Raw genomic sequence first — 15,705 nt, forward strand, 5'->3', positions numbered from 1 at the left:
TCATCAAATTTGCTGTGAACTGTGTAATGTAAGTAGTGAAAAGAATGTAAAAGGATTATGATTCAATGTGCTCCACACATGTTTATGCTCTTTTTGAAGTTAATGTGTAATCAATGGTAACTGTTATTTTGAATTTTTTCATAAAAACTTAAAGTTCAAGTATAATTAAAATGTTAAAGATTAATGACAAGTGTACTTAACGTAAGTGTTAGAAACCATTTGGTAAAAGGTGTCATTTTGAAGTCTTGCATTTCGGAGCTTTTCATTATGGCAAGATACCTGGGCCCTGTGAAAAGGTGCACAGCTCGATTCAGAAATTCTATTTTGTTTCTTGTCTCGTGTTGTTTGTGCCCATGACATAAAGGAGGGATAAATAACACTTTAATCATTTTTAGACGAATTGTGTAATAAGTTTTCGAATATGTTGTCGTTGACGCGAAAGCTGTCCAGATAGGTGTGTGTGTGTGTGTGCGTGTGTGTGTGTGTGTGTGTGTTTGTGCTGTTTAAAGGGTAGGGAAGCATGTTTAGTATAAAGAATAGGTTTACAAATTGTTGAAAAAGAATCTCGTCAGGTTTATGCATTTTAAATGCAAAGTTTCCTGTATTTATAGCTTGGATTTTTTAAAATTTCCTTATATTGTTCAAAGTGGGAAAGTTCTATTTTCATAAAATTTGCTTCATATACGTATCCTCATAACCTGTTTTAAAGAAGTATTGATTTCTAGGTAGTTTATTCTGTTTTTCTCTCTCATTTTGGTCAATTCAATACTGATGTGCAGAAATACTCCCGTGTCCAAGCAGTATCCTTCCTTTAGGAAAATTCACAATATTATAAGAGACGTATTATGGATTTTACACATTTAAAATTTATAATAATTAAAATGTCATATTCTAAACTTCGGTAATTCCATAACATAATTAATTCAGAATCTGCTTTACTCCTCATTTTTGGATCCCTTAACTATGTTCGTGACTAAATATCTTCACAATGTACAGAAATTGTAAGATTATTAGATTATGTACTGGATTGTTCATTGTTTTGTGTATCCATCTTACCTTTTGTTCATTTGTTAGATACCAGTTGTTCTTTTAATTCATTAGATAACGCATATCAATCTATCCTATTTGAAACTAGCGTAAAATTTGATTAGAGCTGTAATGATTAAAATACTTCACATTCAGAACATGGATAGTTATCAAAGTAATAAAAACCTTACTCGTTATTAGTAATGAGATATTGTTAAATTTTAGTATTGAAAGAGGGTACAATTTGAAATGTTACAGTACAATATTAAAGATTATGTCCTTCGATGCCTCCTTAGGTCTTAATTTTGCCACAAACAAAGTACCCACTACTGACTTTGTAAGTAATTATTCATGTGCTCATACACTTCCAGGATACCATTGCTTTAGTTGTTTGCCCTAAAGGGGTCATCAGAGCTCACTCAGGTTATAGCAGTTTGAGAATTAAAGTTAAAATTCATTGATATTAATTGATAAAGCTGTAAAAGTATGTATATTTCATATTCTAGCTACCTTAGTGTTATTTTTTTGTTGCACGATGCAACTAATAGGGTCTCTCTCTCTCTCTCTCTCTCTCTCTCTCTCTCTCTCTCTCTCTCTCTCTCTCTCTCTCTCTCTCTCTCTCTCTCTACACATACACATACACACATACAAATACTCTCTCTCTCTCTCTCTCTCTCTCTCTCTCTCTCTCTCTCTCTCTCTCTCTCTCTCTCTCTCTCTCACAAACACAAGAAGGGGGTAGTGCGATCAGTGCACCTCACAAGATTATATGTACTGTAGGCGTTTCTCAACGGTCTTGGTAGCGTTTTTTTCAGACCTTATTGCAGTTGCACTAGTTTTTATAACCTTCAACTTTACCACTTTTTTTTCCCGGCCTTCAATATTCCATCTTGCCCTCAAAGCTCTTATAACTTTTACTTCAAAGTGAACTTGTATGGTTTTCTCCGTGGCACGTGGAGACTTGACAGACCTCACAGGCCCAAGCGTTGGGCCATATTTCTTAATCAAATCAAACTTCCCTCTTAAAAAACGCTGATCACAGGATTCCCGTTATTTTGTTTCTTATTGATAACGAGGTGAATTGTTTTTAAAGCCACTTTTTAAAACTCTATGATGGCTATTCTTCGCACATCAGTATATGAATATTATTAAAACCCAGTTAATTTTTATCATGATATCGGTGTCAGATTTAATTTTGATGAGGATTTTCAAATATTGAAAGTTGGGGATTTGTGCTGTGAAAGTGTTATGAATTCTACTGCAAGGAATGAGGGATTGTTTTGCTAGTATTGAGTGACTGGTGTGAGATTCTTATGGAGAAGTTAGGTCGTTCTTTTGCCTAATTCCTTTCAGTAGAGTAGAGCCCAAGGTGGACATGGGTAGTCAGTTTTGTTTGTCATTGGTACTTTGATTAAGTCAAAGGATTTTAGTTACACTTTTTATGTAGCTTGGTGGTAATTAGGACTGTCATTTTTTTTATGCAGAAATAGATGGTTTTTTATTTTAATTTATGTAGCTTAGCTTATGAAGAAAGTTTATTTAACTCTGAAAATGTGAAAATCTCCTCTAGCCATTTAATGTGTACAACACCCAGTCAGTCAGCTCATTTCCAAGCTATAAACTCGAGTTTCTTAAAAAAGGAAAAAAAAAAGAACAAAAAAATGTTTTCTAGGTGTAGAATCCTGTGTCAGTAAGATCATCAATGAAAATAAATTTGCCAATTTAAGTTTTTGAAATAACCCATATTCATTCTTAGAAATGTAATAGAGTAAAAAAATCAGTTGAAGTTATTGCATAATCCTAAATATTATAGATTATCCGGGATAATTGTGTTTTTAACTTATTTTTAGTCATTTATAAGAATTTATATAAAGAAACCCTAACAGGGTAAATTCTGTTCTCTATTTTAGAGTTTTGAGGTAATAGTTATATGATTTGCTAAATTATCTAAGGATAATATTTCAGTCTTCATAAAGTCACCAAAAAATTATTGATCAAAGATTATAATTTGTCTTTTTATTCAGAGAAATTTGAGTTTGATGCTTTGCTCTTTATAAGTATGTATTCCTCTACTAATAATTAACTTTTATATAATTTGTAACACCAGGTCCTGTGTTCTAATATTGCGAAAAGTTTCTAGTTTTGTTTTTTATTCTAAATCAGAAAGCATAATGAATTCATAATCAATAAATTCCAATATGTGAATTATAGATATTTAAGTATTTGATCATCAAAAAATATATTTGCCTTCGTAGGTACTTTCTTCAACTTCACATTATAAGGTATTTAGAAGCTCAGAGACCTTCGTGTCCCGAACAATACTAAAATCATATCTTTTATTTAATTTCTTTTTCATCTTGTCCTGATTTTCAGTAGAGAATATCATACTCTGCGAACGTGATCTCCGTTTGTTTGTCTGTCTCTTGTCTGAGGTCATTCTAGTAACTTAAAAAAATAATAGAAAAAAAATAAAAAAACATTTTAAGCTTAATTTCAAATTGGGATAACCTAAAGTCTATTAAGTACAGAATTCCAGAAAGTATCAAATTATCTTGATTCCTAAAAATAGTTTTATCATTACTATTTTAACTATAACTTGTAGTGATATAATAAGTTACACAGGACCTACATCGAATACATAATAAATAATAAAGAGTCATCTCCTTTGATTATTGACTGGGGAAACTTCATCTCCTTTGATTATTGATTGAGGAAACCTTAGTCAGGGAATATATGCCCCTGATAGTATAGTAATGGATAATGAGCAGAGGATAGTATAGTTAGAGATTAAAATATGAAGTGTATTAAAAATAGCTGCAAAATGATAGTAAATAAAGGGCTTATATGCTGAGGATATTATACAGTAGAAAGGAATTATAGGCTGAAGATAGTATAAGCTGAGGGTAGTATTTCGTGGAGTTGAATTTCTTTAATTCTATAGGTGTATAGGACATAATCTTATTTCTAGGAGTAGTGTGTATCTCGAGGCATTGGTTGTAAACCTGAGTTTGTTATTGTGAGTTAAATTATCTTTGAATTAAAACAAATGGTAGGCAAACATTCAATCAGAATAAGTTTCATAACAAAAGAAAAAAAAAGCAATTCTCATTATGTTAATTATAAAAGATATCGTTAGCTTTATGAAGTGTATCAGGTTAAACTCGCTTTCTGTCGTTGCTTTTTCAAGGGTTTGCATTCGAAAACTTTATTACACAGCTAAAGTGATTTTGGTGTCCATGTGTAAGGTGAATGCGTACTTCGGTCCGATCTGACTGTCTGCTGGGAGGAGTAGCAAGGATGGTCAGGGCAGTAGCCTTGCATGTCTTCTTCTCTTTTACCCGACTCAATCATGTACATTAAATGGGACGAGACAGGGAGGCAACTTGGCATTTGTGAATCTTGTCTGCTTTTCACCGAGCTTCAGGTGTCTGTAGTAATGGATCGTTCTGAAATTGCACAAAAGGCTTGAAAATGACTCACATCTTTAAGATTTTGCACTTGTTTTCCATTCTAGAAAAACTAATTATTTTTTTCTTGTGTAAGTGTTCAATTTCATGTTACAGTAAAGAATTAACGTTACTTTATAATAGCTGGAATTGGTTTTATAGTAATGTAAATAATGGTATAAATGTTTTACCATTCAACTTCAAGAGAGCTCTAAGCTATTCCTGGAGTCTTTGAATTATAATCCCGATATAATTGTTTGTAAAATTATCAATTAAAAAAAAGAAAAAAAAAAAAAAGGAAAAGGAAAGCATTCAAGGGCCTAGTAACATTGCTTCCTCAGAAGAAAACTTTGCACTAATTATCTGTTACTAGGTGGGACAGGGGATGGCCTTGGTGGGCTTTCCTTTTCCTTTTTAATTTTATTAATAATTTTATCTTTCTATTAGAGAAAGCACTACTTACTTACACAATCATGGAATATGTAACCCCGAATGCGAAGCTTTAGTCAACCCTACAGTTGTCATAAAAGAAAACGGACACTGACGGTGATACAAAGAAAACGAAAAGTTTTCATCCCATGCATAATAAATGAAGGGTGACTCACCTATGAGTCTTTTCATCATCAAATTGTGAGCTTAATGTATGACAACGTTTAAGTTTTCTTTGAATCTCGGGCGTTTAAAGCTTTTAGAAAATGGGGTTTCACAAGTCTGATGCTATGTCATTGATTTCGTAGTGTTTTTATTCCAATTATATAACTCAAATGATTATACTGAAACCTGTCTCATGTTGGCATTCAATCTTCTACAATAAAAGTCTTTTAACGAATAAGTTGTTCTTCAATCAGATTGTCCTAATTGGTAGCTTTAAGTACAGATTTAGGTATACTTTTGTACCTAAAATATTTATTTAATAACTTCAAATATTTAATAAGAGGCTTTTGGGGAATATTAACTAATGGAAATATGGTCATTATTTATCATGACTGACTTTGGTCGGATAAAACATACTGTAACAGGCAGCTGAATTAAGAAGTGGACTTTGGTGCAAAATCAAACTAGAGACAGCTCGGCCATCTTAACTTGTACTTAATATTCATAAAACAATGGTACTGCTGCTCTCATACCCCAGTGGGGGAGTGAACGAACTCTGTATGTGAGGGGTCAATGACATTCCAAATGAACAAGTGGCTAGTTGAGAGAGAGGACTATTTCATGAGCCTTTTAGCCCTTTTTAGGTGGGGAATAAGGCATTTGCTGGTACTTTAAGGGGTAGGGGGGCGTTTAAGGAGAACACTCTGTCACGTGAAGTTTACTTTTTTTTTTTAATTCTTCACTCATAAGTTTTTGCATTTTTTTTATTCCGTTTTCTTATTCATAATTTTCATTCCGTTTTCTTTATTGTAAGGGGTAAACTAAATTAAAAAGCGTAGTACTTCATATGCATTTTATTTCTGAATTCCAAAGATGTTACAATGCTTGAGTATGGTAAATTTACAATAAAAGTAGTTTATCATCTTCACTACATACTGAATATAAACTATTAGGCACCCTATTTCACATGGCAAAACCATATTAGCATAAATGCAACCAAATTTTTATTTTATATAAATAACTACTTGATAAGGTTTATTGCATAAGAATAGTTGGTATGGACGAAAATACTTTTAAAGATAAAAGTGCAAAAGTCGAATGATATGACCAAAAAGGGCGACATAACAGGCCTAATAGTATAACCACAAATAAAGGATATGTAAAGGTAGATGACCCAGTATTTTGACTTCAGTAACATCATGGGCATTACCGACTAATTTTATTCTAGTCAAGAGAACTATAGAGGGTTCATTCACGATATTGAGTACAAAGTATTTGAATAACTAATTACAAACTTCTTTATTCATAAGAGAAATGCGATATCAAAACTTGGGGTTTAGGAATGAGAGGTTAGTTCTTAAGAATTAGCCCCATCCCTTGCTAAAAGCAAGGATTGCTAACCTCAAGGCATTTCTCCTGTTATGAAAATGGAAATTGGTTGCATTTAGTTACTGAAGTATCTTGTACTAAATATCATGAATGAACCATCTCCAGTTCTCTGACAAGAATGAAACAAGGATACTCCTATGAAATTCCCATAATATTCCTGAAGTCAAAATACTGGGCCTTCTACCTATACTTATCCTTTATAAGTAGTTATACTACTAGCAATGGTGTCACCTTTTTTTACCATAATCACTCAGGACCCTTGCACTGGTCTCTAAAATATTTTCCTCCATACCTATATTTCTCATGAAAATTACATCAAGTAGCACTTATTATTTACAAAACATTTGAAATCATTATTTACAAAACATTTGAAATCATTATTTACAAAACATTTGAAATCATTATTTACAAAACATTTGAAATCATCAATCTAACCAATGTAAAGTTATGAATTATACAAAAAAACTTCTCAAAATTTTCATGATTGCTATTTGTATCTAAAACAACTGTAAATGCAAAATACAGCATTTCATTAAGCCATTTCAATTCATATCCTATTTATAAAAACTTATATCTTGGACTTTCAAGTCAATTCTACCAATAAAACTACTACTTTTGATAGGTTTCAACATACAATCTAGGCCTAAGGAACTTCTATTCCAATTGAAATTACCAACCACAACGTTACCCTCTAAATCTGCAATTATTTTAAAAGTACTAATCCTCCTTCAAAATCCTACATAGAAAGGAATCTCGCAGGCTTCCACCAAAGTGTTTTAAGAAACCCTTCAGTTTTTATATAGAATTATAAAGGTGATTATTCCTAAAATTGTGCTAAATAATGTTACCCTGTAAATTTGAATATCTTTAAAGTACTAATCCACCTTCAAAATTCGACATTGAAAGGAATCTCGCCAGATTTCACCAAATTGTTTCAAGAAAACCAGTTTTTATCACAGCTTCCCTAAAGGTAATTATTCCTCCCATTGTCATAAATAATAGATCACGACCTGTCTACTTTACTTTCCCCTTAAGCAGTGGGTGCTATTCCTAAATCCCATGAAGTTTATCTGTGTATCAAGAACCATGTGTGTAAGCATTCTCTTTCCACAATATTGGTTTTGATCCTGTTATTGGGTGAAATTACTCCTTTAAGCCTTTCAGGAATAATATTGAAATTTTGCATTAAATCCATTCGAAAAACATCCACTTCAAGCAAGAAATATTCCCTGAATATGGATTTAAAACTACTTCATTAATGGTTTCCTGCTCTTAAGACTACCATAAATTAAATACAGTAACCATTCCTTTCTTGAAATCTTTTAATATAAAACTTCATTCTGCAAAATGCTTCAAACTGTAACTTATTACCTATAAACATTACATTCTAGACAAGTATTAGACAGGAAATTGCATCTTTTGTAGAGATTATGCAAAGCTTAAAACCAGTTGACAAGAGATTTTACTCTTTTAATAGCAATTTTGTCATTTTAATATTTTGAAATGCAAATTTTCATTCACTAGACAAGAAAAATGAATAGGATCTTTTACTGCAAACAAGCATTTGAAATGTTATACACGTGACAGAATAATTAAATATTGATATTTTGGGCAAATTATTAATTCAACAAAAGTTACTAAGACATTTGATATGAAGTTTTGGGATTAAGTTCACATACACAATGGAAAAAAATAAGTTCCAACCCAATCTAATATTACTTCGAAACAAGAATATTTTTTTTTATTAATGTGGATATAACCTTAATTCTGTGTGTGTGTGTGTGTGTGTGTGTGTGTGTGTGTGTGTGTGTGTGTGTGTGTGTGTGTGTGTGTGTGTGTGTGTGTGTGTGTGAGAGAGAGAGAGAGAGAGAGAGAGAGAGAGAGAGAGAGAGAGAGAGAGAGAGAGAGAGAGAGAGAGAGAGAGAGAGAGAGAGAGCAATATTATACAAGACCTTGATTACATAGATTCCCTTTATAAATATTCAAAACGTTTCTATTCATGAATTTCCTTGCTCCCGTTACACAAAATAAATGGTTTAGTTGCTAGCACAGTATGTAAACCTATCTAGGTGTAAAGAGCATACTTGGTTCTCCTTTGGTTAAAGTGAAATATATGAAAGATGATTCTAGTACTGGGGCTTTAATGACATTTTCAGTTAAGCAGAATATCGGTCATTACTACAAGAGGGAAGGAAATGAGCCTCATTTTGAAACAAAATAAAAAATCATCAATTAGTGTTTTTATTTCTATAGTATATTTAAAATAGCATTACCTATACATAATTTGATTACTAGATTATCATCATAAGCTATCCTTTCCACCCTCACCACAAGGAAAAAAAGGGATTGAACAGAACTGGCGAGACTTGGCTAAATAAGAGGGACTTTCTGTCCAATAGCTACTATCTCAAGTATATCTGCCTATACCTTTTAAGAGAACACAGACCTACTGCAGATTAGATGTGCAGAAGACAATTCAATGACAGTTGCTAATAACTGGATGATACAGTCTCAAATGAGAGATGAAATGGTAGACATAGACAAAAGATGAAGTGAGTCAAGAAAATTAGTTGATGGTTATATCCAGATGCAGTTAATATACATTAGAATGAATTGGAATCAATTGCTAAAATTGATTACTTGTTTACAGTACACAATTCTAAAGATTATATTATCTAGATGTTAAAAGGCTCAGAGGAAGTTGACATTTGATTTAAAAACTGTTAATGAAAACTTAAAACATGAGCAGCAAATTTCTAAGGAAGAAGTCCTTCCTCATTTATATTTGCTTGCTTAATTGGTTGCCAATGTTATTTTTTTTTTTTTTTTTTTTTTTAAATATTTACAATACAGAACACAACAATCAATTTAACATTACAGTACAGTACCAACAATAATTTTGGCTAATAATATCAGGAGGGAATAGGAATACATTAATATTCAGTATATGCCAATAAGTTTGCAGGCAACTAACTGAATGGTTGTGGTTGTGTAATATCAAATAATAATTATGAAATTGCAATCTGAATTTTAATTAGAAAGTCAAAGCAGCTAATAAATGTAAATCTGGACCAAATTTTCAAGTTAAATTTTGACAGTTTAGAATTTACTGGAAAAAAATGGCATTAAATGTATTTTTTCAATATTAAACTTACCCGGTGATCATATAGCTGTCAGCTCTGCTGCCCGACAGAAAAACATAAGGACAAAATACGCCAGCGATCGCTATACAGGTGGGGGTGTACATCAACAGCGCCATCTGTCGAGCAGGTACTCAAGTACTCCATGTCAACACAGAACCAATTTTCTCTCTGTCGTGCCACCGGCAAGACCTACTAAATACGCTGTTGTTTTCTGGATTGATTTTCACGTTATTTGGTGACGTATTCATTTCTGGTTATTAGCTATCGCTGTGCAGAAGTTATCTTCAATACTTCCTTGCATTCTTTTATTGAATTTTGGATTATTTGTTGACGACTTGGATAGATTTTGAATTCCCCCTTTGACTAATTCAAGATGTCTGACCCTTCTCAAGTCCCCAAGTACAGGAAGTGTAGTGCTAGGGACTGTTCAAGGCGTCTTCCGAAGGCCTCTATCGATCCGCACACCATTTGTTCCAATTGTAGGGGTAAAGCCTGTCAATTCGAAGATCGATGTGAGGAATGCGTTGGGCTTTCGGAATTCGATTTTCAAGAATTCCTGAAATATGCACGTAGGCTAGAGAGGGATAGAGTCAGGAGGAGTTCGTCTCGCTCAGTTGATTTTTCCTCTCCCCATGCCCCACAACCTATTCCTTCCCCTGTAGTGGTTGCTCCCGACCCCCCTGCTAGCTCTCATCAACCTTCGATGGCAGATATGATGCGTGCCATCCAGGCTCTGGGTGAGAGAGTCGAGTCATTGGCGAATGACCGCAATCAACTCATGGCTGACGTCAGGGAGTTGAAAGGTAAAAGTGCAGTGGGAAGTGAAGTGAGTGTTTGTGCAGTGAAAAGTGTCAGTGTTACGCATGAGGGTGCGTCTGTTCGTGCCTGTCGTCCTCCCAGTCCGGGACCTCTTGCAAGCTCCCAAGCCCAGGGGAGAAGCAATGTCGTACGACCAAAGGGTTCGACAGGCTTTAATCAGCGGACAGACGTTCCCTCCGTGGTTTCGGACGTATCTTGCCTAGATCGTCCCACCCACAAGAAGACGAGTGAGCCCGTTCATTCCTCGTCTGCGGAAGAGGTTTCACGCCAGAAACGATGGACCAAGGTCTCACGGCCTCTTAAACGCAAGGTCCCTTCCGAGCAAGTCCAACGGCCCAGGTGTAGCCACTGGGTCAGTTCGGACTCGCTGCAGTCCTCCGACGACTGCACACCTCCTAAGAGAGGCAAAGTGGTACCGCAACAGGCAGTAACTCCGTCTGTTGCCGCACCAGCTGCTGTAGACCCTAAGTGGTCTTTGCTACAGTCTATGCAGACTCAGTTAGCTTCCTTTATGCAGGAGTATCGTGCGGAGAAGGTTGACGCTGCACCCGTTAGCCTACAACCAACCACGGTTGTGCGCCCAGCAGACGCTGAGGCTGCCTGCTCCCACACTCCAGCTGTGAGAGCTCCTCCACCCATGCGCAGTCGACCCTGCCAGACGCATGTTGACGTTCACCGACGCACGGAACCCTCCGTTGACGTTCGTGTGCTACCACAACAACAGGAGGGTGGAGTTAAGTTGCCGTGTTTTGACGCGGTGCGTCAGCCTCCGCAACCCACGGTGGTCTCCGCTATCCGACCACAGTCAGGAGTAGACGCTTTGCGTCCCCACTCAGCTATGGTTGTTGCCAGTTCTCAGACTGACCAACAGTTCCATGACGTTGGGTCCAGTGCAGCCACGCATGCACCCGTGCTGCCGGACTCAGCCGACCAGCTTTTACCTACTCCTTTGCCGCTTCCTCCTCAACATTCAGACGATGGACTCTCTGATGATGACGACGCTGCACATCTTGACGACCAACATTCGGACATCGACGAACCCAAGACCACGCCTCCCTCCTTAGACTTTAGGAAAGTGCTTGCGCTGTTCAAGGATTTATATCCGGATCAGTTTGTGTCTGCAGCACCACGCTCGCCTCCCTCTGAGTTCGCTTTAGGCATGCAGTCAGCAGCACCTGCCTTTACGAAGCTCGTACTCGCTCGCTCGTCCAAGAGAGCTTTAAGGGTACTGGGAGAGTGGTTGCAGTCCAAAAAGCAACTTGGGAAGACAACCTTCATGTTTCCCCCGGCCAAGCTTGCTTCCAGATCTAGCGTCTGGTATGCCACGGGAGAAGTTCTCGGCTTGGGAGTTCCTGCCTCTGCCCAAGGCGACTTCTCAAGTCTGGTAGACTCTCCCCGCAGGCTGGCTATGAGACGCTCCAAGATTTGCTGGACTCCTTCGGATATGGACCATCTTATGAAAGGAGTTTTCCGTGCATTCGAAGTCTTTAACTTCTTGGACTGGTGTTTGGGAGCGTTGAGCAGGAAGACCTCCCCTTCTGATAAGGAAACTTCCATGCTCATTATGTCCTGCATGGACAAAGCCATACGGGATGGTTCTAGTGAGCTTGCGGCTTCTTTCGTGTCCGGGGTCCTCAAGAAGCGGGATCACCTTTGCTCCTCCTTGTCAGCTGGAGTCACCCCTTGTCAAAAGTCGGAACTTATGTTTGCTCCGCTCTCGAAGTGTCTCTTCCCTTAAGAGTTGATCAAGGAGATTGCCGCCTCCTTGATCCAGAAAGACACTCATGACCTGGTGGCGTCATCCGCACGCAAAGCCACCCCTTTGCCCTCCGTGCCTAGACCCAGGATGGACACTCCAGCGTCAAGGTTCATTCCGCCCTTTCGTGGCAGAGCCTCCAGCAGAGGAGGTGCTCGTGCCGGAAGTCAACGTGGGAGCAAGAAGAAGGGTTCCAAGTCCTCTAGAAGCAGAGTCTGACTGCCACCTTCTTCAGATAGCAGTGGGAGCCAGGCTCAAGAACTACTGGCAGGCCTGGGAGAACAGGGGCGCAGACGCACAGTCTGTGAAGTTACTCAGAGAGGGGTACAGGATTCCATTCTTGCGCAAGCCCCCTCTAGCAACAACTCCCATCGACCTCTCTCCCAGGTACAGAGAGGAGGACAAGAGACTAGCTTTACAGCAAGAGGTGTCTCTCTTACTACAAAAGGGAGCGGTAGTCATAGTCCGGGACCATCAATCCCCGGGCTTCTACAACCGTCTCTTCTTAGTGGCGAAGACGACAGGAGGGTGGAGACCGGTGCTAGACGTCAGTGCTCTGAATGTCTTTGTCACAAAGCAGACGTTCACCATGGAGACGACAAAGTCGGTTCTAGCATCGGTCAGGAAGGAAGACTGGATGGTCTCGTTAGACCTAAAGGACGCTTACTTTCACGTCCCCATCCACCCAGATTCCCAACCTTTTCTAAGGTTCGTTTTCGGGAAGGTTGTATACCAGTTCCAAGCCCTGTGCTTTGGCCTAAGCACGGCACCTCTAGTTTTTACCAAACTGATGAGGAATATTGCCAAATTCCTGCATTTAGCAGACATCAGAGCCTCCCTCTATTTGGACGACTGGCTTTTAAGAGCTGCGTCAAGTCGTCGCTGTCTGGAGAATCTAAAGTGGACTCTGGATCTGACCAAGGAATTGGGTCTCCTGGTCAATATGGAAAAGTCCCAACTCGTCCCATCCCAAACTATAGTATACCTAGGAATGGAGATTCAGAGTCAAGCTTTTCGGGCTTTTCCGTCGGCCCCCAGAATCAGTCAAGCCCAAGAATGCATCCAGAACATGCTGAAGAAGGACCGATGTTCAGTCAGACAGTGGATGAGTCTGATAGGGACGCTTTCATCACTGGACCAGTTCATCGCGTTAGGGAGACTCCACCTCCGACCCCTTCAATTTCACCTGGCTGTTCACTGGAGAAAGGACAAGACGCTAGAAGCGGTCTCGGTTCCTATTTCCGAGAAGATGAAGTCTTCACTGACTTGGTGGAAGAACAACATTCTCCTCAGGGAGGGTCTGCCACTGGCTGTTCAGACCCCCGACCACCTTCTCTTCTCGGACGCATCGGACACGGGCTGGGGTGCGACATTGGACGGTCGGGAATGCTCGGGCACGTGGAATGCGGATCAAAGAACGTTGCACATCAACTGCAAGGAGCTACTGGCAGTTCATCTGGCCTTGAGAAGCTTCAAGTCCCTCCTTCTAGGCAAGGTGGTGGAGGTGAACTCCGACAACACCACAGCCTTGGCGTACATCTCCAAGCAAGGAGGGACTCATTTGATGACGTTGTACGAGATCGCAAGGGACCTCCTCACCTGGTCAAGAGATCGAAACATATCCCTAGTAACAAGGTTCATTCAAGGCGACATGAATGTCATGGCAGACCGCCTCAGCCGGAAGGGTCAAATCATCCCAACAGAGTGGACCCTTCACAAGAATGTATGCAACAGACTATGGGCCTTGTGGGGTCAGCCTACCATAGATCTGTTCGCAACCTCGATGACCAAGAGGCTCCCAATTTATTGCTCACCGATTCCGGACCCAGCAGCAGTTCACATAGATGCCTTTCTTCTGGATTGGTCCCATCTAGACCTTTATGCGTTCCCCCCGTTCAAGATTGTCAACAGAGTACTGCAGAAGTTCGCCTCTCACGAAGGGACAAGGTTGACGTTAGTTGCTCCCCTCTGGCCCGCGAGAGAATGGTTCACCGAGGTACTGCAATGGCTAGTAGACGTTCCCAGAACACTTCCTCTAAGAGTGGACCTTCTCCGTCAGCCGCATGTAAAGAAGGTACACCCAAGCCTCCACGCTCTTCGTCTGACTGCCTTCAGACTATCGAAAGACTCTCGAGAGCTAGAGGCTTTTCGAAGGAGGCAGCCAGAGCGATTGCTAGAGCAAGGAGGACATCCACTCTCAAAGTCTACCAGTCGAAGTGGGAAGTCTTCCGAAGCTGGTGCAAGTCGAAATCAGTATCCTCAACCAGTACCTCTGTAACTCAGATAGCTGACTTCCTTTTATACCTAAGGAAGGAAAGATCCCTTTCAGCTCCCACGATCAAGGGTTACAGAAGCATGTTGGCAGCAGTCTTCCGTCACAGAGGCTTAGATCTTTCCAACAACAAAGATCTACAGGACCTCCTTAAGTCTTTTGAGACCTCGAAGGAGCGTCGGTTGGCCATACCAGGTTGGAACTTAGACGTGGTACTAAGATTCCTTATGTCAGCAAGGTTCGAACCACTTCAATCAGCCTCTTTTAAAGATCTCACTTTGAAGACTCTTTTCCTCGTCTGCTTAGCAACAGCTAAGAGAGTCAGTGAGATACACGCCTTCAGCAGGAACATTGGATTTACATCTGAAACGGCTACATGTTCCTTACAGCTTGGTTTTTTAGCCAAAAACGAACTTCCTTCTCGTCCTTGGCCCAAATCGTTCGATATTCCAAGCCTTGCTAATTTGGTTGGAAATGAACAAGAAAGAGTACTATGCCCTGTAAGAGCTCTTAAGTACTATTTGAGACGTACTAAACCATTACGTGGACAGTCAGAAGCTTTATGGTGCGCCATTAAGAAACCTTCTTTACCTATGTCGAAGAATGCAGTTTCTTATTATATCAGACTTTTGATTCGAGAAGCTCATTCCCATCTGAATGAGGAGGACCATGCTTTGCTGAAGGTAAGGACACATGAAGTTAGAGCTGTCGCAACTTCAGTGGCCTTCAAACAAAACAGATCTCTGCAGAGTGTAATGGATGCAACCTATTGGAGAAGCAAGTCAGTGTTCGCATCATTTTACCTTAAAGATGTCCAGTCTCTTTACGAGAACTGCTACACCTTGGGACCATTCGTAGCAGCGAGTGCAGTAGTGGGTGAGGGCTCAACCACTACATTCCCCTAATCCCATAACCTTTTTAATCTTTCTCTTGAAATGTTTTTTATTGTTGTTTTTTGGGTTGTCCGGAAGGCTAAGAAGCCTTTCGCATCCTGGTTGATTTGGCGGGTGGTCAAATTCTTTCTTGAGAAGCGCCTAGATTAGAGGTTTTGATGAGGTCCTTTAGTATGGGTTGCAACCCTTCATACTTCAGCTCCTAGGAGTCGCTCAGCATCCTATGAGGATCGCGAGGCTCAGTAAGGAAGACGTACTTAAAAAGGCAGAGTAATTGTTCAAGTCGACTTCCTTACCAGGTACTTATTAATTTTATGTTTGTTATTTTGAATAACTGCTAAAATGAAATACAAAATACTTAGCTCTT

This window comes from Palaemon carinicauda, chromosome 16, assembly GCF_036898095.1.
Source record: "Palaemon carinicauda isolate YSFRI2023 chromosome 16, ASM3689809v2, whole genome shotgun sequence".
Lineage (NCBI taxonomy): Eukaryota > Metazoa > Arthropoda > Malacostraca > Decapoda > Palaemonidae > Palaemon > Palaemon carinicauda.